A 22,796-nucleotide genomic window follows, 5' to 3' on the forward strand; every position below is an offset into this window, starting at 1 on the left:
TGGATAATTTAATTTTGTTATTAGCTATTCATATTTTCCATCAGACTTTAACATATTTTCTTCTTGATATTATGATAGTAATCTGCTGAGTTAACATACATTTCAGCAATCAACATATTGTAGCACTGTCCATTCACAACTATATTTAGTGCTAGTGAAACTTGACAGTATTTTGTGGCAGTCACTTTCGCAACTGCCAGTAAGCCCCATAAAACGGTGTCTCTGAACTATGCAAATAATTGAACATTTTGCTTAATTGCGACTTTGTGAAGCTCTTGTATGTTTACTTGAGGTTTAGTGATGTTGAAAATTAGAACCGAATTTTACAGATTTACTGTTTTTTTTAGGCTCTAATTTTCTCGGTTTTTTTGATGCTAAAATTAAAAAAGTGAAACACAGAAAATTCCAGGGTTTTAACTTGAAAGACACCTATTTTAAGGTCCTGCTTGCAAATACACAGATACTGAGATGCACTGGGAGGGAATTGGTTTGACGTCATGAATTCTCACTCACTGTTGCACAGATGTTCAGTCATTTGGAACAGCAAGAGCTGGAATTGGCAGTAGTGCTAAGGTGCAAACTTCTAGGGGGTGTACCACAGGGGAGTGCAAGTCTGAAATGGGAAGGGAGGGCATTAAAATGTGAGTCAGGAGGCGAAGAATGCCAGCGTGGAATGAAGAGTTGGGAAGAAAGGTGTCAAAGCATCAAAAAGATGTGAAAAGCAAATTTTGAATTCAGCTGGACTATGCATTGATAGGGTTAGACATTTAAAGGATTCATTGGGCTGAATGGTCATATCTCATCTTTGATACTTGTCAAACTGCAAAGGTATAGACGCTGCCATTTACTGATTATCTTTGGGCAGAGATCTGTAGTAAAATCTTGCAATCCTGCAGTATTTCAAAAAGTGCAGTTATGTTATTTGCATGCCATTTAAATTATTGCTATGCAGGCAATATAGGGTGACTTTTCTTTATCTCACAGTACTGTGTCGTAATGTAACTTTCCTAAGAACAGTATAGTAATAACTGAATTGTATTAGGTGGTTCCTAATTTTCTTGGACAAAAGTAAGGAAAAATTTGATTCCGTGCTCCTGCAACTAAAATGTTTTCTTTTAAATGTAGCTACAAATCTTCAAATGAGCCTCATATTGTACAAGTATCTTTCTGTTTTATGGTATTGGAGTTCCACAATGCTCTAAAGATGCAGTCACCTGCTAATCATTATTCTGTAACTGCAGGTCTTGAATATAGTTCTTAAGTGTGAAACTGTGCCATACAATAAATGGAATCAACAATGGGATGAGGCTTGCATTAGGCAATACTCATGGACATGCCTCGATGTTTACAGTTTGCATCATAAACAGTTTGTGAGTGCATGTTAAATGTTTTTGGAAGCTTCACTTAATTCCATGGTGGCCATGCACCCAGCATGAGATTGCCTCTAATTTGGCAGTAATTGGGCATGTTAAAATCCATGCTGATCATGCTCATGGGAAATATAAACACACATACACTAAAGAATGCTGCCAGATGAAGGGAACTCCAAATAGAGGTTGGGATACTAAATAGAGAGCTGAAAAATGTGTCTAACATGCACAATGTACTAATGCTACCAAAATTGAGAATAACTTTGAAGAAAATCTCCTTCACGATAGCATTGGAAAGAGATAGGGTCAGGCAGGCTAGGAAAGTGTTTCTCTGGAGTAAAGGGAAATACAGTGTCATCAGGGAGGAAATTAGACGGGTAAATTGGAAGGAGGCATTCTTGGGGAAAAGTACCGAAGGAAAGTGGAGGATTTTCAAGGAATGTTTGTCTGGAGCTCTGCATGACAACGTTCCGATGAGACAGGGGGGTGTTGGTAGGGTACGGGAACCGTGGTGCACGAAGGTTGTGATGAACCTGGTGAATAAGAAAAGAGAGGCGTACAGAAGGTTCAGAGAGCTAGGAGGTGTTAAGGATTTAGAGGAGTATACGCGATGTAGGAAGGAGCTTAAGAAGGAAATTAGGAGAGCGAGAAGGGGTCATGAGAAGACCTTGGCGGGTAAGATTAAGGAGAATCCCAAGGCTTTCTACAAATATGTCAAGAGTAAAAGGATGAGATGTGAAGGCATAGGACCCTTAAAAGGTGAAGGGGGAAAAGTTTGTGCGGAACCGTTAGAAATGGCGGAGGTGCTTAATGAATACTTTACCTCGGTATTCACGGTGGAAAGGGATCTGGGTGGTTGTACTGCTGGATTGCGGAGGACAGAAAGGATCGAGCATGTGGACATAAAGAAAGAGGATGTGTTGGAACTATTGAATGGCATCAAGGTTGGTAAGTCGCCGGGACCGGATGGGATGTACCCCAGGTTACTGTGGGAGGCGAGGGAGGAGATTGCGGAGCCTTTGGCGATGATCTTTGCATCGTCGATGGAGACGGGAGAGGTTCCGGAGGATTGGAGGATTGCGGATGTGGTCCCTATATTCAAGAAAGGGAACAGGGACAGCCCGGGAAATTACCGACCGGTGAGTCTAACCTCAGTGGTTGGTAAGTTGATGGAGAGGATCCTGAGAGACAGGATTTATGATCATCTAGAGAAGTTTAGTATGATCAAAAGTAGTCAGCACGGCTTTGTCAGGGGCAGGTCGTGCCTTACGAGCCTGGTTGAGTTCTTTGAAAATGTGACCAAGCACATTGACGAAGGAAGAGCGGTGGATGTGGTCTATATGGACTTCAGCAAAGCGTTCGATAAGGTCCCCCATGCAAGACTTCTTGAGAAAGTGAGAGGGCATGGGATCCAAGGGGCTGTTGCCTTGTGGATCCAGAACTGGCTTGCCTGCAGAAGGCAGAGAGTGGCTGTGGAGGGGTCTTTCTCTGCATGGAGGTCAGTGACCAGTGGAGTGCCCCAGGGATCTGTTCTGGGACCCTTGCTGTTTGTCATTTTCATAAATGACCTGGATGAGGAAGTGGAGGGATGGGTTGGTAAGTTTGCTGACGACACCAAGGTAGGTGGTGTTGTGGATAGTTTGGAGGGATGTCAGAAGTTGCAGCGAGACATAGATAGAATGCAAGACTGGGCGGAGAAGTGGCAGATGGACTTCAACCCGGATAAGTGTGTAGTGATCCATTTTGGCAGATCCAATGGGATGAAGCAGCAGTATAAAATGAAGGGTACCATTCTTAGCAGTGTAGAGGATCAGAAGGACCTTGGGGTCCGGGTCCATAGGACTCTTAAATCGGCCTCGCAGGTGGAGGATGCGGTCAAGAAGGCGTATGGCGTACTAGCCTTCATTAATCGAGGGATTGAGTTTAGGAGTCGGGAGATAATGCTGCAGCTTTATAGGACCCTGGTTAGACCCCACTTGGAGTACTGCGCGCAGTTCTGGTCACCTCATTACAGGAAAGATGTTGAAGCCATTGAAAGGGTGCAGAGGAGATTTACAAGGATGTTGCCTGGATTGGGGGGCATGCCTTATGAGGATAGGTTGAGGGAGCTTGGTCTCTTCTCCCTGGAGAGACGAAGGATGAGAGGTGACCTGATAGAGGTTTACAAGATGTTGAGGGGTCTGGATAGGGTGGACTCTCAGAGGCTATTTCCAAGGGCTGAAATGGTTGCTACGAGAGGACACAGGTTTAAGGTGCTGGGGGGTAGGTACAGGGGGGATGTCAGGGGTAAGTTTTTCACTCAGAGGGTGGTGGGTGAGTGGAATCGGCTGACGTCGGTGGTGGTGGAGGCAAACTCGTTGGGGTCTTTTAAGAGACTTCTGGATGAGTACATGGGATTTAATGGGATTGAGGGCTATAGATAGGCCTAGAGGTGGGGATGTGATCGGCGCAACTTGTGGGCCGAAGGGCCTGTTTGTGCTGTGGCTTTCTATGTTCTATGTTCTATGTTAAAATGTTATCTTCATCAGGAATATCCTCTCATATCTCGTTGGATGCTAGCCATTCCTCAGTCTTCCAAGTTATGAAGTCAGTGGAAATTAAAATCAAGAGAGATGTAGAAAGGGCTGGTGATTCGTGGCCATACATTTTACAGCGTGTCACGAAGTTAAAATAGGAGTGTGAAAGTTGAGCAAGGAAACAATTAGGCAGTGATACCTTCCAGAATGAAATAGCATGCCAACTCTAAAGTGGAAGTGTGGGGAATACAGTCTATGTATATGACATTGAAATAGCTAAGGACCAACAAGTCCAAGCAATGCAGCGAGGCAATCAAAATCAACAAGATGTTGAACTGTATTGACAAAATAGTAGCACACAATTCAGATGAAGTTATGACTAAATTGCAACACTAAGTTCAAGCCGTACCTTGTCTGATTTCAGTCATCGGGAGTAAAGGGAAACAGTCAAGCATTGAATGCAATGACAAAAAGGGTCAAAAATGTGCATGTTAGGTGGATTGACCATGCTAAATTAGTGTCCCTTAGTCCCTTAGTGTCCAAAGATGTGTAGTTTAGGTGGATTAACCATGGGAAATGCACAGGATTACATGGATAGGGCAGAAGAGAAAGCCTGGGAAAGATGCTCTTTCAGAGAGTCTTTGCAGACTTAATGGTCTCTTTCTGCACTCTAGGGATTCTGTGGTTCTTCTATGTTTCTATCATTTACACAAAAACAGTACAAAGATTTGCAGCTATAGACAATGAAGATGGAATATTTTCTATTGATTTTAAAAAGAACTAAAATTGGCTGCAATTTCTGTAATGTACAGTTTGATATTTTCATGTATGTTTCAAATTGAAGTTGAATAAGTAGCCTACATAGGATTAATCATTGTGACTGTGGATTGGTTCCACAAAATGGTACGCTTGACTGAATATAATCAAGGAGTATTTATTTCAGGAATTTTACATGATGCAAAACAAGGCTGTTCTTGGTTAGGTTTATAAAAGTGATAGTGTGTAATTTGGGCAAAGTGTCCATTCAGCATGTACTTGTGGGATTAAGTGAAAATTACAACCTCTCAATTGTCACTCTAAAATTTGTAATCCCTCTACGTTAGCGTGTTTTTTTAACAGCTCTGTCTCGTCACATTCACCAATGAACACTAATTTGTTGATACCAATGACAAAAATTTGCTCAATTATGAGCTTAGCTTGAAGGTGTCATGTTCTACTCAGACTGATTTCTCTTGAAGAAAGGCTTGTTCAGGTCTGCCCGCTCTAATTCAAATCTTGGTTAAACATGAAGTAGTTAACTCCATTGCTTTAAATTATTACTAAGTGCACGTTGAACTGATCGCATGAAAGGAATTTCCGCTCATGACCCTCTGGGCTCTTTGCGTACACGTCTACACTGGGAGCCATCAGTATGTCTGGCCATGTGCCTGGAGACCATTTTTACTTGAAAGTAATTTGTTACCTCAATAAAATGTCTGCAGGCTTTAGGTTCCTTTAGAAAATTGACTGAAAAGAAACAACATAGATGTCAACAAACAATGATATATTACTTACGTAATGGAAAAGGAAAATGTATTATTTATGTTGAAGTTAACGTATGGTTTCTTGCCATGAGATTTGTGTTATTTTGTCATGTTAAATGTCATCATTTTAGATGTCATATGTATGTGTCCATGTTCCAAAAAAAACTAAAGCCTCCCAGATTTTATTAGGCTTTTGTTTAGTTGAAAACAATGGTCTGGATATTAAATTGGGCATGATGTGGAGACATTGTGATGTGGAGAAATTGGGGACAGGAAGAGTGAAAGTGGGGATGGTTGATGTTACGTTCCTTGGTGGTGTGGTTAGAGTTTTGGTTGGAAGATGGGGGTCTGAATTTTCCTGTGGAGTTAAGATTTCTCAGCATATGCCTTTTGGCCCTGCAAAGTTCCCCGCTGGAAGTCAGCCTGATTGACAGGCTTGGTTTCTGGTTGGGCAGATGTTATTTGCTGAGCAAACCAGATTCTAGAGAGAAACTTGTCTTTTTTTTGTATTTTGAAAATGAAGAGGAAAACTACTGATCCCAGAAACATATTTCCTTTAGGATTATAAAAATTAAAGTATTTATTAATGAGGGAAAAAATGTAAGCGCATAATATTAAAGTTCCACAGTTACGACTGTGTCTGACAAAATACCTCCCCAAAAAACCCACTTAATCAGAACACACAAACTCCATTCTTAGCAACAACTTCCTAATTGATTTTTAACTAGAGAAATCCAGTTGAATTACCCAAGGCAAAAACTGCTGTCACTTTAATAGTGGTGTACCACACAACTCCTCTAACAATTCCACTTGGCTGTGGAAACCCAAGAAGGTTCTGAAACAATCTGCTCTCTGAAAACCCAGACTTCTCTGGCTTGACTGGGTGGCGGTTACAACTTTTACACTTTCCCCGAGCACAGAGCTGGTGTCAGGACATAGCCCTCACACCACAGTCACCCCAACTCAGCTCTACATCTTCCCTTAAATATCCTTTTCCCCTTTCCTCTCAGATTTGATTGTCCTCAAGCCCATTTTTGAACTCAACTTTTCCAAAATATAATTTTAAAAAATGTTTTCCTCTTGCCTCCACTCCTGAGTCAATAAAATTTAATAACCTTCCCCTGTTTACTTATGAAACCTTTGTAAATTGTAAAAGTCCCTTGTAACTTCTAACCCCCCTTTGAACTTTACCAGCTGAAAAGCCAAGTCCGTACCTATCCCTTCATGCAAATTTTAAACCCAACCTATTTACTTGGAAATCCAGCCTCACCATTGCCTCTCATACATGCACCTAGTACCGTACCAGTTTATCTCTCCGCTCTCACAGACAAGCTGTCTCTATTAACTTTCTCCCAGTTTAATTAATCGTGTGCACGCATATAGACATACAGATTTACAGAATACCACCATATTCTTAAGAATATTAAAAACAATATCCACCATCACAACAGTGAGTACTCAGGAGCAGGCTAGAGGACAAAGTGCATCTGACCTCTGATCCCAGAAATCAATCCTGTGGGAGGTGGGTCTCCGATCTTGTGGGGATGAGGTCCGCTGAGTTGGCAGGGAGGTGGAAATTGGACAGACCAGGAGGAAGCACTTCTGCTCCTCCTGGATAACAAGTAGTGGTATGAAGGCCATTGAAAAGAATTCTGCTAACCTATGCTTCTACTATCAGTTTCTCCCAAAGCTGTCATCGCCTTATTTCAACGACCAGGTTTCCTGAGGCCTGAGATCCCTGCTGGCCACTGTAAAACCTGCAAAACAGGTTAAATCAGAGGCTACTAGCCTTCTTAAAACAAGTAGTTTTCATTCCCACCTGGCTGCCCTCCCCTTGTCAAAGTTCCTCAAAAACCCGGAAGTGAGCAGTTTGGAGTCTTGAGTTCAGATTTAAAAAAATAAACATTGAACCTGAACCTGTTCTTGTGTGTTGAACTTCAGACCCATGAGTTGGAGAGGAAAGCAGTGTACATCTGTAAGAAAGAATTACATTAACAAACAAAGTAATGTAAATGACATTGGCAGGAGTTATCAGGAAATTAATGTAGATTTATACTATAAAAGAAAATTTCAATTTCTTGAAATATTTTACATTTTAATTAAATCTATAAAAATCTGATGCACAGCCAATTGTAGATAGAAAATTATCCATTTGAATTTTAGGAATATTTGTCATTTAACTCACCCACTCAGATTAAATGAGGTTCTGACCAAAGCACTGTCATTCATAGATTCATTGAAATCCTACAATGCAGAAGGAGGCCATTCGGCCCATCGAGTCCCACCCAGATCCTATCTCTGAAACGCCACATATTTACCCCGCTAATCCCTGTAACATACGCATCCCGGGAGACTAAGGGTCAATTTAGCATGGCCAATTAGCCCAACCCCCACATCTTTGGAATGTGGGAGGAAACCGGAACACCTGGAAGAAACCCACACAGACACCGGGAGAATGTGCAAACTCTACACAGACAGTGACCCAAGCCGGGAATCGAACCCAGGTCCCTGGAGCTGTGAGGCAGCCATGCTAACCACTGTGCCACCATGCTGTCATGTGGCAGGTTGATCATTTAAGTATTTTAATGAAGATGCATGCCTCCATTTTAATACAATTTTATTTTTGATATCTGTGGATGCGATTTCCCTAGTCTTGGGAAACGAGAAGGGAGGAATGCAGAGCTGGATCCATCAGGGAAACTTTTACAGCAGTGCTTGTGGACCAAGAGGAGCAGAATTGCTTCCTCTGGCTCAGCAAGCTTTCCTGTTTTACTCCCTTGTGATCAGAACCCTGAGATAGCTCCATTCCACACCCCCCCCCCACTCACCTCTCCCCGCAATGTCAGACTGACGTGCTCTCTGGCTGCTTTCGGGCTTGAAAAAAGCTGTCAAGCTGGTTGGCTATCAGACAGGAAACTCGGAAAAATTTAAAACAGACCCTGCTATTAAATTCAGTAGGACCTATGGGAAACCTTTACTCCTCTGCCACCCCCACACCACTCAGTTACTATCAGGCCACAGTTTCACGCTTGCGTTATTAATTTCTTTTTTGAAACCATACTCAAAAAACGTCTGCTGCAGTTCCTTTCCTAAATGTTCAATGTATTCTTACTGAAAGAGCAGGTAAACAACTTCCCAGCACTCAGCCAATACTTTTTTTTTTAAGAGTAGCCTCAGTGTTAATGTCATTTTCTGATTTGCCTTTCGATGTCAAAGCTGTGTGCACTTTCATTTAAAGAAATAATCACGCTAACCTGCTGCTTCGAAAATTGGACACAGTAAGAGTTTTAACAACACCAGGTTAAAGTCCAACAGGTTTATTTGGTAGCAAATACCATAAGCTTTCGGAGCGCTGCTCCTTCGTCAGATGGAGTGGAAATGTGCTCTCAAACAGTGCACAGAGACACAAAATCAAGTTACAGAATACTGATTAGAATGCGAATCCCTACAGCCAGCCAGGTCTTAAAGATACAGACAATTGGAACCATGTATGTCCATCTGTGGTGTTACAGCACTCAAAAGCCCTCAGTTCAAATTTTTCATTCTAGTGGGACTTGGGTGCTGTATTTCAAAAGCATTATAATATTTTGATATTTGTGCATTCACATTTCAATTTTGCTTTGTACAAAGTGGTTTTGAGTGGCCATCAATGCACACCTGGCAGTCTCAAGTACAGGCTGTAAGCTTGTGTTTAAATCTTTGAGTAGAAAACTCCTCCAAGAAGCTGCCTTACAAGGGTTTGTCTTTATAAAGAAGACAGTGTGTATTCTGCCAACACTTCCTTGAAAAGTAGGTTGAATTCAGTTCATTTTCGCACTTATCTTCATTTTTGTGTTGTGACTCATTTTAAAGAATCAGTAAAACTTGGGACAATCAATCCATTGCCACTGCCAGTAACGTAGCCAATACTCAAACGAACACACATTTGTAGGTTTGATGGTCTGTGTATCCTGACTGAAGCCATATTAAGTGCTGTGGCAGGGGAAAGTTGTGGAGGGAGCAGTTGATGATGAAATTAGAAACGAGATTCATGGCAGCCAGATCCACAAAATATTGGTGACATTCTGAAAGTAGACCAAGTACTAACGCTCTTTGCTACAAAGGAGAAGGATGAAGAAGTGTCAAGGGGATTAGCAGGGGTAGTGTCCATATGTAAAGAATTATCTTCAAAGAGAGAAAATATTAGGAAGTACTGTATTTTCTCAAAATTAAGTGTGCACTACTATCTTCTAAATAACGTAAGTGCCAAAAAATACCCTGTTACCTCCCCCGACTGTCAATAGCATTACTATCTCACCGACCATTATAATTTTGAAGGTGGGTCATCATTGGCCAGAAGCTGAACAGGATTATACATATCAAAACTGGATACAATATGAGGACAGTGGTTGTCCAAGTTGATAGAGTGAGATGAAATAAGGTAGGAGGAGGTTCAAATGGAGTATGAACACAGGTATAGACCTATTGGGCTGTTTCTATGCTGCAGATTCCACATAATGCTGATGTTATAGTTTCTGGTCCCCGCCGCAAACTCCATTCCCTAACCATGGGGCCCTATTTTGATTCTAAATGCTGGGTGGACTTGAAACTGGGAGTGTTTCAGATCTGACTTTTAGACCCATTCTCAGGCGCCCATACGCACTCTGCCTGCAAAAATATCAGCGATTCCGAATCGTGCTGCAGTAGCCTGTGGGCGGGGCTTAATGCACCCGAAATCCTGCAGCTCCGATCGGAGCCTCCAACTGCGCGTGCGCAGACAAAAAAAGATAGAATCCCACGTCGCTCCCAGGCTGGATAATGCCTCCCCCTGGCCCCCACAGACATTGCCCCACCCCACAACATTACTGACCCCCTTACCCACCCACCCCCTCTGCCACCCAGACCGATCACGCCCCCCCGCCCCCCCCCACCAACGATCTCAGGCAGAGTGGCAGCTGACCCCCCTTCCCCTCACTGATCACAGGCAGGGTAGCAGCGGACCGCCCCCCCCCCCCCCCCCCTCTCCTCCCACCTATCTCAAGCAGAGAGCCATCGGACCCACACCACCCCCAACACCGATCCCAAGCACTTACCTCCTCACTAGCTGGAGCGCCCGAATCGGTCTTTTGTAGAGCATGTCTATTTTGCGCCGAATCTGGATGGGCGAATGTGGTGGTAAAGGGGGAAGTGCCGGTAATGCATTTAAATGGCTGTTGCGCCCATTTTGGGCGTGGTCCCGATCATGGCCATTTTCCGGTCTTGGTAAAGGGGAAACCGGTGCAGATCGCGCTAGTCGCCTCACGCCCAACTTTACCAAGTTTTCGTGTCCGAAAACGGGCACAACTTGATGGTAAAATTGGGCCCATAGACTCCATTCCCCTCCCTGTCAATTATCTGAGGTTGAATCAGACTGTTTACAACCTTAGTGTGACATTTGACCCCAGGATTAGCTTCTGACCACACACAAGCACCTAGACCATTCATTTCAGCTCCATAGCATTGCTTGACTTTGCCCCACCTCAGCTCATCTGCTCCTGAAATTCTATCCATGCCTTTGTTACCTCTGATCTTGATATTGCAATTCTCATGGACCTTGCACATTCTGCTCTGTGTAAGAACTCTACTGCCAATGTTTTTAATTGCACCAAGTCACATTCATCCATCACCTCTATGCATGTTGCCCTACGTTAGTTTCAGTTTTCACCCTTGTTTTCAAATCCCTCACTGCCAACTCTTGCCATTTCCTATCTCTGCAGTCTGCCTATCTCTGCAGTCTGCCTATCTCTGCAGTCCGCCTATCTCTGCAGCCCTTCAAGCTACATACATTCCTCCAAATCTGGCCTCTAACACATGCCACATTTTAATTGTTCCTCTATTGGCAGCAACTCCAAGGCCCTCAGCTCTGGAATGCCTTTGCTAAACCTCCAGGCCTCTGTAATTCCCTCGCCTCCTATAAGACTCTCCTTAAAACCTACCTGTCTGATTAAGCTTTAGGCTATTTGCCCTATAATCTGCTTATGTAGCTTGGTGACAAGTTTTGTTAACAACCCTATGAAGTGCCTTGGGACATTAAAGATGCAATTTAAATAAAAGCTAGTGTTAAAAGCAATTGAGCAGGATACCAGAATTGGAAAGCAACAGATCTAATGCCACGGGAAGTCTGTACCTTTTTTTCCCCAATACTTTCCATCATGATTTTGTTAACGCTGATGAAATGTCAAAGCAGAGTTTAAAAATGCTGAGGATCAATTTAGTGTTTTATAGACCAAATAAGAGTATTGTAGACCGTGGAGTCGTGAGGAATGAAAATATGCATGGATGTAAGAAAAAAATCTCTCTCCTGGCTGGTAGATTGCAAGTTGAAGCCAAGAGCAGCAAACACGTGTGCTATCTGAATGAGCATCTTCTGGCCTTGTACTGGTATTTGGTTGTATCTGTAATGTTTACCATGAGTACAGTGGTGTTATTTTAGAAAGGTTTCAAGCTGTCTAAAAATAATGATTGTTATGACATTAATCCCATCCGTAGATACCAGCACACTAAATAAATACTCTATCCACTTACAAACCATATTGAATACATTGAGGTCAGGATGGTGACTTTCTTGAATAAATTATGTTGGGTAACTTATGTTGGGTCACTTATAACAAAGCTGTGATTCAATCATATTGGTGGCAGCATACTGAAGCACTGATGTTACCAGACGTTTTGCTGCAATGTAATGTCCAGTTTAAAGATGGCAGTCAACAATTAAATTCTTTTCAAACACAATTAGACTAAAGGGTCAGCTATTTAGGACTAAGATATGGAAAAATTTCTTCATTAAAGGGTCGTGAACCTTTGAAATTCTCCACAGCAACATGCTGTCAATGTTCAGTTGTTGAATATATATGAGTCAGAGATTGACAACATTTTGGATAATCAAAGGGTACAGGGATGGTGTAGAAAGGTTTTTGTAAGATAGAAGATTTTCTACAATTCTACTGAAAGATGGAATAGGCTCAAGGGGCTGAATGGTTACTCCTGCTCCATTTCCTATGTCCTTACTTAGGAGAGGAAAGTTTTTAAAAAAAATTAGCAGTGTAAGTCAAAAGAATGTTACAGCCATAGTCTCAGAAACCTAGGGTGGAATTCTCCCAGGCCCCTGTCAGCAGGTTTGACAGCAGGCATGGGAGTGGGGAGAATATGGTGGGAGGCACAGAAATTGGTCTCATGCTGGCTTGAATTTAGAGTGGGATCTCTTGCTCATGACCACCGTGGTGGTTGGAAAATCCACCAGAGGCTGACATGAATCTCACTCACAACCCCCCCAAACACACAATGCATCTTCCTCCCTTAGGAGGTCCATCCTGGTGGTGGACTGTTTGATAGTGGATCGGCAATAGCAATCACTGCAATAGATTGATGGTGGTTAAAGTATATGTTTTAACTTCATTTGCACTTTATTTGAAATTGTCTGATATTAAGGAACTGCTCAGAATTACAAATTGACTAGCTGTTCCGTGGCATATTCCACTTAAGAGGCCAAGCTCTTGTAATTTGGAGAATGTTGTTGCAATTGAAACTGGTGCACTGGGCTCAGGAGACCGTGACAAGTGTTCCTACTAAATTCCTTTAGATAAAATTTATTATATTCATTGACTTTAGTAAAGGGAAGCTTCACTAAGCTTCCGACTGGTGAGAATCACAGCTGGTCTCCATAGGCAGAGAGACAAGACATGATGGCCTCGCTTGGGGGAATCGGAGGCCATTGAAGCCCCCGGGTGGTCTGGGGTAGGCTCCCCCCCATCCCAGTTTGTGCCATTAGAAAAGGACTGGGACGATTGCAAATCGTTTGGCGTGGGGCACGAAACCAATTTTCCGGGATGAGTGCGATCCGTGCCAGGTGCGGTAAGGTGGGAAAATCACCCCCTATATCTCTGATTGCAACATATTGCACTGTTCTGCCTAAACTTATTCCAAATTAAAATTTAATTTAACTTGCCTTTGATAAAAGCAGTAGCATACCAGCAAAATCTTCATTCTACTTTGTGAAATTAAATATTATAGCTTCATAGAAAATGGCTTTGTAAGTAGATCCGTGTGCTGAAAGTGAAAAGGCCACCTTGTACCCCAGAGATATGCCACAGTTTCAAAGAAATCTTTATATTATGTAGATTCTGATTTGCCTTTTTCATGAGTTAATTGAATAATATTGGGTATCCTTGAATAAATGTTCTTTAAAGTATGTGGAGCAATTTTGCTGAAATTATTTTATTGGTTTTGATGCTCGGGCTTGACACATTCACAGAGAAGTAAAATCCATCTTCTGGGTCTGTACGCCAATCCCTGGACAAGAACAGCAATATACGTTCTGAGGTTGTCCTATATCCCTCCTAAACATGCGCTTCTATCACCAAAAATATTAGTACGCCCCAGGGGTTCTGAGAATATGTTGATGTTTTATAAACAAGTGGAAAAGCTTTGTGTCTCCAATCTGAAGAGGCTGTGTCCAAACCTGATGATTTTTATATTTTAAAACATAGCGTTGATTTACGCACTTTACCATAATTGGGCTCTGCCTGCCTACCTTTCTTCCCTCTATTTCTTTAACCAGCCTTTTGTTCACCTGCCCTATTACCTCCTACTCAGCTTGGTGTCAAATTTATTTGATGATGCTCCTCTGAAGCACTTTGGGATGTTTTGTCAATATTAATGTAACTATACAATTTTAAGTTGTTGTAATTAAGGCTGCAGTCTTTCACAAGTCATTAATCGACAGTAAATAAGCAATGGTCTTGTTACTATTACAGAAAATAAAAATGTAATTCTTGAATAACTTTTTAAGGGAAAAGATTCAAGAATAGGAATAAATAGTTACTTAAATTTTGCTGAAAGAAGAGATATGTCAAATTTAAACACAAAGCCATTTTCTACGAAGCTGTAAAATTTAATTTCACAAAGTAGAATGAAGATTTTGCTGGTATGCTACTGCTTTTATCAAAGGCAAGTTAAATTAAATTTTAATTTGGAATAAATTTTTGTCTTGCACTGATCAGGACATTTCATAAGAATACCAGTATAAAGGCAAAACCACAAGTTACACTGTGAGAGGACAGAATGCTGATTGATTGGCAAGGGAACATGCACATGGGCGTGTACGCACGTATGTATTTAAGGCAGAGGTAGATGGATTCTTGTTAGACAAGAGAATCAAAGATTATTGGGGGGGGTAGATGGGAATGTGGAACTCAGCACAAACAGATCGGATTATTAAATGGAGCAGGCTCACAGGAAATGGTCCCTTTCTGCCCCTATTGTGTCTGTTTGTTTGTGTGCATGTCTCCCTGTGTGTGTCTGTGCATGATTAAAGAATGTATTATGAATTGGATTATTTTTGATTATCATATCTCTTGCAACATTTAATATGTGCATTTTGTTTCTAATATTCTAAATTTGGGGATTCCTTTTACTTTGCCATTCCTTAGCCAGTGAGTGAGGATGACTTCGATTTTGGGACCACTTTCTGGTTGATGTTTGTGTTGCTCTGTGATGCTCAGGAGAAGAGCATTTCTCCACTCCACCTGACGAAGGGGCAGCGCTCCGAAAGCTAGTGGCATTTGCTACCAAATAAACCTGTTGGACTTTAACCTGGTGTTGTAAAACTTCTTACTATACTCAGGAGAAGGCAGACTTTGCTAGTGTGGGGCAATTTGCTTTACAATGTAAAGTGCACCATCTTGCTGAGAACTTATGCAATTCACCCAGTACAGGTAGTGAAGTTTAAATGTCAGTTGCATTCTCTGAATTGGAGTCTTGCATACTGGAGCAGGCCTTACTAGTCTTTTTCCCCTTAAAAAATGTACTAATCTGCAACACAATATTTTTTTTGAAAGGAATATGAATCATGCAGGTCCAGCTTAATTGGAGTACTGATCTCAAAGTGGCTGTTATTATTTTGAACTAAAAGATTTAGTATAGTTGCCACTTGAATAAATTGCGTTCTTTCAGCTGAAGAATTATTGGTTTAAAGATCAGGAAAATGTTCTCGGGACCAATTTTGGAACCAATTTGCAAGAACCGTGAAAAAAAAATTCTCCTGCCAAATTTAATCAGCAAACTGGATCAGTAATTTACAGCTCACAATACATTTAGTCCCAGTATGTACTGTTCTTGTGAATATATATTGTGAGTTTGGATTCAATTTTGTCCAAATCGTACTTTCAAATACAGTATTGCACTGGTAACTCGGCTTTTCTGAGATCTCAGTGAAGAACTTAATAATTGTGCTACTTGTAAATTATGGCACTTCTGAAATTTCAGAACTGAAGTGGCAAAATAGCCATGTCGGAAGTTAGTATCTCTCTCATTCAGGAGATTGTTTTATTTATGTGGTTTGTGTGGAGACTTCTCAACAATGTTTTAATCTGAAACTGTAACTGGTAAATTTCCCTAAAGTAAATTAATTACAATTTAACTGCAATTTAGACTTGGAGATGTAAACAGTCCTCTGATCTAGGTGCTTCTGTGTGGCCGTGCAAAAGATCAAAGCTCATATAGCGTAACTCTTTTTCGGTGATGAAACACTGATTTTGCATTTTTGTGTTATTGCATAAACATTCAAATACCTTATGGCCTCTGAATTTATAGATATCTCAAATTCACAAGGGTTGCAGATAGGATTGATATTTTTGATACCAATAAAGAGAGTAATGTAACGTAAGATAAAGCTGGCCAGTGCTTTGGTTTGATACTGTTGCACTTTTCAATCATGTCTCCCAAATATATTTTGCACGGGCGGCACGGTGGCACAGTGGTTAGCACTGCTGTCTCACAGCGTCATGGACCCGGGTTCGATTCCCAGCTTGGGTCACTGTGTGGGGTTTGCATGTTCTCCCCTTGTCTGTGTGGATTTCCTCTGGGTGCTCCGGTTTCCTCCCACAATCCAAAGATGTGCTGGTTAGGTGGATTGGCCGTGCTAAATTCTTCCTCTGTGTACCCGAACAGGCACCTGAATGTGGCTTTGGTTTGATACTGTTGCACTTTTCAACCATGTCTCCCAAATATATTTTGGGAGACTAGGGGCTTTTCACAGTAACTTCATTGCAGTGTTGATGTAAACCTACTTGTGACTAATAAATAAACTTTAACTTTTTAATGTATCAGTTCTATTACATTCTATCATCAGTTGTGAATGTGAAACATAAACCATTTCATTAGCATGCTCATATAATATTGAGCTGTCTGTCACTGGATGTAAAACTGTGTTCCATGTTTTTCAATTTCACTGTTTACTTTGGTTTAAACTACTATCTTATTGTGATGAATTATATTTTTTGGGACTAGGGCCTGCGGTCAAGTTGCATAAGCTTTTGAAGATGGTAATTCTTGTGTAATAATAAAAATATGCATTTTCATGTAATATGGCATCTGTGAAAATGTTGATATCAATAACCTATGCCTGTCATAAAATGAATGAAAGAGTTGCATAGAGCCACAAAATGTTCCTTCAATCACAGTGCTATTTGATAATTTTGTTGCCTTTAGTTTGCATGTACTTCAGTTATAAAAATATCATCACCTTAAAAAGATTAAAGAATACAAGAATTTTACTGCTAAAGTTTTTGTAAAAGACCAGCTAAAGAAGTTAAGGACTCCAGACATTGCAATGCGATTGCAACATAATGGAACGATGAATGGTTTGGTTTAGTTACAAACAAGTCATGCTTTTCCCAACATAATGAACCTTTTGGTAATGTTGACAGCTGTGGGAAGAAAGAGTTGCGTAATATAAATGAACAGTACAGGGAACAGAGGAAATCAGCGGAAGGCAAAGTACAATAGACAGCATGTTACTCCTGCAGGGCAAATAGATGTTAAATTGGGTTATCATGTGAAAGGTCCGAGGACTATGTAGCTCCAAAACTAGTGTGTAAAAGAAAATCCAATATAGTAGATTGTCTTATAGGATGAAACACTGATGCAGGCAGTGTGTTAGTACCAAACGTTAGGCCAAAGGACAGCAGAGTGAACCGTTCATGGCACATTTTATGAATTATTACTTTGAAATCTTTCTGCAATGCTATTTTGCAAGGGATGAAAGGAACATTGGTGAGACCCTAATTTCAATCATTGTGTTTGTTTCCTTTTAGCAGTCGATGCAAGAACAGGTTTGCTGTACATTTAGGAGCAGATAATCTCCCTATTCACTCCAAGGAGAATGGCATGTGGTAGAATAGAGAAGCAAATAACTTGGAGTATGAAGCAAACTATTTTAGTGAACATTGACAAACACTCAAATCATAGTTCTAATATAACTCGAGTCCTGCATACATGTAGTTTACTTTTTAGCAATTAGATGATGGACTTTGGATCCTGGAATTTTTAGTGGAAACCTATTCATAGCATTGATTTCTGAGAATTAGGATTAGATCAGATGGATGAAATACTACTGAAATCACTCTTGTGATTGCTTTAACAAGTTTCAATGGCTCAGATTTTGTGCCCTCATTCTGTGAAATTGACAGCAATTTCTGATTCAGCACATGCACAGTTAAATACATAAATCCAGAAGGCTGTTAGTAACTCCACACTCCTTCATGGGGTGCACTGTTAAAGTTCCTTGCCAGTGGAAATCGATTAGAAATCACTGACCTGACTTGAACTTCCATGTTTATGCTTTTAACCTTATTGTTTAAACCTTTTAAAATGTTATACCTTGCTGAGTTTTTAATGGTCTACTAAATCATCATAACTTGTGAGCAAATTCTGTGGCCCTGAAAAACTAACTTTATTTGTGGACTATCAAATTCCTTAATTCTGGTAGATTTTTAAAATAAGATTTTAAAAAAAGATTAATTATGATATTTCACCTATTTTAAACCCGTGGGTATGTCACAATTTTGCTTTATAAAAGTATTAAGAAGTGAAGGATAATTAGTGATTGTGACTTCCTGGTTTATTGTTTAAGAATTCTTCAGTGTGATTGGCTGGAAGGCCAGTTTGATTACGTCACTAGTGTGATGTAATTGCGATGTAGTATATACCACCAATATTGGTGCCAAAATAGAACATAGAACAGTACAGCACAGAACAGGCCCTTCGGCCCACGATGTTGTGCCGAGCTTTATCTGAAACCAAGATCAAGCTATCCCACTCCCTATCATCCTGGTGTGCTCCATGTGCCTATCCAATAACCGCTTAAATGTTTCTAAAGTGTCTGACTCCACTATCACTGCAGGCAGTCCATTCCACACCCCAACCACTCTCTGCGTAAAGAACCTACCTCTGATATCCGTCCTGTATCTCCCACCACGAACCCTATAGTTATGCCCCCTTGTAATAGCTCCATCCACCCGAGGAAATAGTCTTTGAACGTTCACTCTATCTATCCCCTTCATCATTTTATACACCTCTATTAAGTCTCCCCTCAGCCTCCTCCGCTCCAGAGAGAATAGCCCTAGCTCCCTCAACCTTTCCTCATATGACCTACCCTCCAAACCAGGCAGCATCCTGGTAAATCTCCTCTGCACTCCTTCCAGCGCTTCCACATCCTTCCTATAGTGAGGTGACCAGAACTGCACACAATATTCCAAATGTGGTCTCACCAAGGTCCTGTACAGTTGCAGCATAACCCCACGGCTCTTAAACTCCAACCCCCTGTTAATAAAAGCTAACACACTACAGGCCTTCTTCACAGCTCTATCCACTTGAGTGGCAACCTTTAGAGATCTGTGGATATGGACCCCAAGATCTCTCTGTTCCTCCACAGTCTTCAGAACCCTACCTTTGACCCTGTAATCCACATTTAAATTTGTCCTACCAAAATGAATCACCTCACATTTATCAGGGTTAAACTCCATTTGCCATTTTTCAGCCCAGCTTTGCATCCTATCTATGTCTCTTTGCAGCCTACAACAGCCCTCCACCTCATCCACTACTCCACCAATCTTGGTGTCATCAGCAAATTTACTGATGAAATCTACATTGAGAAAGTTGAAATCTATGTCAAAGAGCTCACTATAACTTTGGGGGCAGCTTACTTTGTGCTGAGTGGCAAACACCATCTCTTTGACACTGGCCACTAAATCCAAGCTGTTTATTGCCATCCCCATAGAAATGGATAACTTATTCCCAGTGACCAATGGAAAGAATCGCAGGACAAGATTTCAGTTTTAAGACTTTTACTGTAATAAACCAACTAAAATCAACATAGACTAAATATTAATAGGCAAACTACTATCCCCAAATTATAGAGATAGTAGTTTCCCATTAACTAATTGCCTCAACCGAAAATAATTTATGACCTATTAATACATTGTTCCAATTCCTTTCCTGCACCTAGTGGTGCACTAAGGCAGATTTTCATTTGTTTCCATAGCTAGCAATTCCCGGGACAGGTCGCAAATCTGTAGCCAGGGGCTTAAAGCTTGAGGGGTCCCACTCTACATCAAGCATGGCTGACCAGGAGCCTCTCCTGCCCGTGCAATCAGCCATTGGCATGTTTGGAAGGAATTTCAGGTTGACACATCAACCTATTGACCACATTATGAACACGCCTTCCTTGACTATCAAATTCTGGGGTGGGACTCAAACCCGGAGCTTCTGGCTCAGAGGCAAGGATGTTACCCACTGCCCCTCAAGACTTATTTATACATTATGTCTCACCCTAAACAGATATATACTTGCATCTAAATCGCACACAACCCCTGGCGTTTCAACAGACTCTCTTTTCCCTGTCACACTGAAAAGTCCCTTCACTTAGTCTTCTAAGTATCCTCAAACTGACTTCCAGAAGCAAGATAATCTCTGTTGACTCCTTGGTCCTTAAATTCCGAAAGTCCCGTACAACCACCGTTCTGCTTGGCAGCAAATACAAAACAGTCTTTTTCTTTGGTGGATCTCTTTGAATCTGATAGTCTTCCCAGAAAGATCAGGATAAGCCCCTCTTCTCTGTCAAGGTGTGAAAACTGGCACTTGACTTTCTATTGTTATTGACCTAAGCCAATTCCCTGTGGCAATCAAATCACACGAGCCTGTCTTCGGACAGAGTTCAACATGATTTCATGATCTCCCATTTGAGGACGTGCTGTTTTCACCTTAAATTAAAGAAACTGTTTTAAAACGTAACTGGCTTGTGAAGTCTCATTCATAACAATTTCAACACAAAAGAAAAAATGAACTAAATTAAGAATAGATAATATTTGATAAAATAAAAAAAACCGTAAGGCATATTTAGTCAAAATATTTTGCTACAATTATTCATATGAACACAAAAATGCACAAGTTTTTGATCTGCACAGATTAGATTAACTTGTTACACTGAGTCTATTTCCTGAGTTTTACAATTTTCCGTTATTTGTTAAAGTAATTTTCTTCCTATTTGTAATAATGGTTCGCAAATAAAATTAGGGAAATGTATGTAGCAAATGATGTGGGACAAGGGAGATGCAACACCTTTGATAATTAAATTGTGAGTTACAGATTTTCAAATATTGTAAAATAGCAATTTCATTTTTCATAGGATCATAGAATGGATGTTGCCTGGTTTGGAGGGCATTAGCTATGAGGAGAGATTGGAGAAACTTGGTTTGTTCTCACTGGAGCGACGGAGGTTGAGGGGCGACCTGATAGAAGTCTACAAGATTATGAGGGGCATGGACAGAGTGGATAGTCAGAAGCTTTATCCCAGTGTGGAAGAGTCAATTACTAAGGGGCACAGGTTTAAGGTGCGAGGGGCAAGGTTTAAAGGAGATGTACGAGGCACGTTTTTTTACACAGAGGGTGGTGGGTGCCTGGAACTCGCTGCCGGAAGTGGAAGCAGATATGATAGTGACTTTTCAGGGGCGTCTTGACAAGTACATGAATAGGATGGGAATGGAGAGATATGGTCCCCGGAAGGGTAGGGGGTTTTAGTTTAGTTATGCAGCATAGTCAGTGCAGGCTTGGAAGGCCGAAGAGACTGTTCCTGTGCTGTCATTTTTTGTGTTCTTTGTTTTAGAACCCCTACAGTACAGAAGCAGGCTATTCAGCCCATCGAGTCTGCATTAACTCTCTCCGATAGGGCATTTTACTCAGACCCTATCCCCATAACCACACATATTGATGCCACTAATCCCCCTAACCTACATATCTTGGGACACTAACAGGCAATTTAGCATGGCGAATCAAACTACCCTGCACATCTTTGGACTGTGGGAGGAAACCCCACGCAGACATGGGGAGAGCAAACTGCATACAGGCCGGAATTGAACTGTGGTTCCTGGCACTGAGAGGCAGCAGTGCTAACCATTGTGCTGCCGTCCCTACCCTGTTTGGAACTGACTGTTGGGAATTCTAGGCATAGATTTAGATTTGTCACACTTGTATTTGAATGCACCATGCTCTGCTTTCAAAATGTGAAATTTTATGCAGGCTGAGCACTGCAGTCCTCAAAGGATTTGAGTGGGGTGTTCAGCTAATTAGCTTGAAACATTAATGCTGTTAGCAGTAAAAGAGCTCACATGTCACACGTCTGTTTGTTACACAGTGCAAAATCATTTGGAAAATTCTGCTAAATGATCACAGATGAGACAGATTTGTCAGCCTGCTTAAATGCAAGAGGAGCAGTCTGTGTCGGTTTAATTATTAGTCAGGTGTGAAAATATTGCTAGAGGCATACCAGCTACCAGCAGAAATCATCAATACAATCAAATTTATTTAGCTGACGTCTTAATATGAGTGCTTCAGTTATATAAAAGTGAGTTATGAGTTTGAACCTAGATATATCAGAACTATCTAGTGTATCACAAAAACAGGAGAATAGGAGAGTGCAATAACTGATATTTAACTTTGAACGATTAAAATCATGTTTTATATTTGCGAGAGGGGTTGATGAATAAGAGCAAAGAAGTCTTGCTGTAATTATATAGGTCTTTGAGTACTGTTGTATAATGTCTTGGTCTCCTTACCTAAGGAAGGAATCCTTTGTGGGGGTGCAACAAAGGTTCAGTAGATTTATTCTTAGGATGACATGGCTGTCAAATGAGGAGAGAGAGAGAGTAAAGTGGAGTTTAAAAGAATGAGAAGTGATCTTGTTGAAGTATATAAAATTCTTCATGTACTTGACGGGGTAAATGCTGGGAGGCTGTTATCCCTGGCTAGAGAGCCCAGAATTGGGGTCACAGTCTCAGGATAAAGCGTTGACCATTTAGGACCGAAACAAAGAGAAATCTTTTCACTGAGAGGATTGAGAATCTTTTAAATTCTCTGTCCCAGAGGGCTGTGGATGCTTAGCTGAAAAATATATTTGAGATCCACAGACTTCTTGCGACTGCAACTAAGAATGTCAGGAGTTATCTGAATAGGGCATGAAAAAGGGTAATAGTATAAAAGCCCTTTGTTTTAAATTTACTATAGTAAATAGACTAGGTTAAGGTAAAGATTACAAG

The 22,796-nt window shown here is 41.1% G+C and overlaps 2 protein-coding genes across 6 annotated transcripts in view; one reads left to right on the forward strand and one right to left on the reverse strand.

Moving 5' to 3' along the window:
• LOC144479936 (transgelin-like) overlaps positions 1-8,573 on the reverse strand; it is a 533,241-nt gene extending 524,668 nt beyond the window's left edge. The window contains exon 1 of the mRNA XM_078199011.1: positions 8,563-8,573. The gene's annotated coding sequence lies outside the window, so the exon portion shown is untranslated. The remainder of the gene's footprint in view (positions 1-8,562) is intronic.
• Positions 1-22,796, forward strand: part of sik3 (SIK family kinase 3) — a 280,186-nt gene that overhangs the window by 184,002 nt on the left and 73,388 nt on the right. The window lies entirely within an intron of this gene.

Source organism: Mustelus asterias, chromosome 27 (assembly GCF_964213995.1).
Source record: "Mustelus asterias chromosome 27, sMusAst1.hap1.1, whole genome shotgun sequence".
Lineage (NCBI taxonomy): Eukaryota > Metazoa > Chordata > Chondrichthyes > Carcharhiniformes > Triakidae > Mustelus > Mustelus asterias.